Source organism: Schistocerca americana, chromosome 11, assembly GCF_021461395.2.
Source record: "Schistocerca americana isolate TAMUIC-IGC-003095 chromosome 11, iqSchAmer2.1, whole genome shotgun sequence".
Classification (NCBI taxonomy): Eukaryota; Metazoa; Arthropoda; class Insecta; order Orthoptera; family Acrididae; genus Schistocerca; species Schistocerca americana.
In genome coordinates, this window is record NC_060129.1 from 175,616,221 (window position 1) to 175,619,125 (window position 2,905).

At 47.0% G+C, this 2,905-nt stretch overlaps 1 non-coding gene across 1 annotated transcript; it reads right to left on the reverse strand.

Annotated features, from left to right (window-relative positions):
- Positions 1-2,258: 2,258 nt before the first annotated feature.
- Positions 2,259-2,332, reverse strand: Trnat-ugu. The gene has a single exon. It is a non-coding gene; the product is annotated as a tRNA-Thr (tRNA).
- Positions 2,333-2,905: the final 573 nt, after the last annotated feature.

A 2,905-nucleotide genomic window follows, 5' to 3' on the forward strand; every position in this document is an offset into this window, starting at 1 on the left:
ACGATTTCGTGCTACCTGAAACGACCCTCTCTCAGAGAATCGTCGAAACACTGTTGAAAACAATGAATGCTGTGGTTGTTGTCAGCGAGGGTAGGTCTCCTGATACAACCTGTTGCTATTTGCCTTTCCGTAAGTAAACACCACGGCGGCAAGCTCTCGATTCGAAAACGAAACCATTGTGTACGAGGTGCATTCAAGTTCTAAGGCCTCCGATTTTTTTTCCAATTAACTACTCATCCGAAATCGATGAAACTGGCGTTACTTCTCGACGTAATCGCCCTGCAGACGTACACATTTTTCGCAACGCTGACGCCATGATTCCATGGCAGCGGCGAAGGCTTCTTTACCAGTCTGTTTTGACCACTGGAAAATCGCTGAGGCAACAGCAGCACGGCTGGTGAATGTGCGGCCACGGAGTGTGTCTTCCATTGTTGGAAAAAGCCAAAAGTCACTAGGAGCCAGGTCAGGTGAGTAGGGAGCACGAGGAATCGATTCAAAGTTGTTATCACGAAGAAACTGTTGCGTAACGTTAGCTCGATGTGCGGGTGCGTTGTCTCGGTGAAACAGCACACGCGCAGCCCTTCCCGGGCGTTTTTGTTGCAGTGCAGGGAGGAATTTGTTCTTCAAAACATTTTCGTAGGATGCACCTGTTACCGTAGTGCCCTTTGGAACGCAATGGCTAAGGATTACGCCCTCGCTGTCCCAGAACATGGACACCGTCATTTTTTCAGCACTGGCGGTTACCCGAAATTTTTTTGGTGGCGGTGAAACTGTGGGCTTCCATTGAGCTGACTGGCGCTTTGTATCTGGATTGAAAAATGGCATCCACGTCTCATCCATTGTCACAACCGACGAAAAGAAAGTCCCATTCGTGCTGTCGTTGCGCGTCAACATTGCTCGGCAACGTGCCACCTGGGCAGCTGTGTGGTCGTCTGTCAGCATTCGTGGCACCCACCTGGATGACACTTTTAACATTTTCAGGTCGTCACGCAGGACTGTGTGCACAGAACCCACAGAAATGTCAACTCTGGAGACGATCTGTTCAACAGTAATTCGGCGATCCCCCAAAACAATTCTCTCCACTTTCTCGATCGTGTCGTCAGACCTGAGGTTGTTTCGGTTTGTTGTCACACGATGTTCTGCCTTCATTAAACTGTCGCACCTACGAACGCACTTTCGACACATCCATAACTCCGTCACCACATGTCTCCTTCAACTGTCGATGAATTTCAATTCGTTCCACACCACGCAAATTCAGAAAACGAATGATTGCACGCTGTTCAAGTAAGGAAAACGTCGGCATTTTAAGTATTTAAAACAGTTCTCATTCTCGCCACTGGCGGTAAAATTCCATCTGCCGTACGGTGGTGCCATCTCTGGGATGTATTGACAATGAACGCGGCCTCATTTTAAAACAATGCGCATGTTTCTATCTCTTTCCAGTCCGGAGAAAAAAAATCGGAGGCCTTAGAACTTGAATGGACCTCGTACAATGCTACATCACATCCACTACGTGGTGAGTCAGCAAGGGAAGTGAATCGGACACAACATTACCAATGACTGTGGCAGGAGAGGGCGCTAGGGCATGACATATGAGGAACTGTACCAGCCTCTAGGAGGAGACCATGCATACTGTAACATTGGCTGCATGGTACAGCACGTATTAGACTGGAGCCTCTGTAACGAAGTACGATTGAATAAATGGTCTCTAGCATGGAAACCATGCATTTCCAGACATAAGTTCATTTGACATTTTGTTACATATGCTCTCACCGGTCAGTCCCTAGAGTTTGTACAGGGTGGAAAAAATCATCCTGTAGATAAACCCAGAAAATTACTGGTAAATAACAAAGTAACAATATCGAGAACGGAATATTTACTGTTTAAAGTTTGCTTGTAGGTGGCTGAATCCAACTCTGTTCAATGCTATGTCACTCCTCTTCCAATTTGCACGTTATCGACTTGTTCAACTTTGACATTTTGTTCGTACGTTTCGTTGCCTTTTCCTTCTTCACAGTCACACAATCCTTGTCCTCATAGTCAATAAAATTTAATGACGTCCACAGCCCACGAAGACATTTCCCACGATCATTTTCCACTCTCGCACCGTGTGCTGACAGCGCGCGACACTTTCTACTGGGACACAATTGCATTTTTTTATTGTTTATTTATTTCTATGTATTAATGATGACTAATTGAAACCCTCAGCTGCCGACAGGTGTTGTTGACATACCTCGATGTGGACAGCTGAGAATGTGTGCCCCGACCGGGACTCGAACCCGGGATCTCCTGCTTACACGGCAGACGCTCTATCCGTCTGAGCCACCGAGGACACAGATGAATAGGGCGACTACAGGGACTTATCCCTTGCACGCTTCCCGTGAGACTCTATGTATTAGGTTTAGAATTATCCCCATTCTAGCCATCTCAGTGCTGGAAAGACGATATGCTATCACATTGGAGACAATTTTCTTGTCACGTACGACAATACGATCGCAATGTCGATACAACACTCAGTCCCCAACAGAAGAAAATCTCCGATCCTGTCTGGTAATCGAACCCGGGCCCCGTCGGCTAGCAATCTGCCGCTCTGAACGCGCTTATGTCACCAAGTTAGTACCCGTTAAGGCCGCGTTCATGGTAAGCGCCGTCAAATGCTGTCTATAGCATTGAGCGATAGACAACAACCTTATCTCGTAAACACAGTTCCAGACTGTGAGTACTCACGGCACGTGGACCAAACGAAAATAAAGTAAACGTGACGCAAACCGGGAAAGTGTGAATTTCTTTGGTCTTTTAACAGTCGTGACATCACAAAACCCGAGTGCCTTTCTATGAGCGTAATCGTGACGCCGTGTGCCTGCAACTGTACTTTTTCCTTTACGGCGCCTGGAGACGACACAAA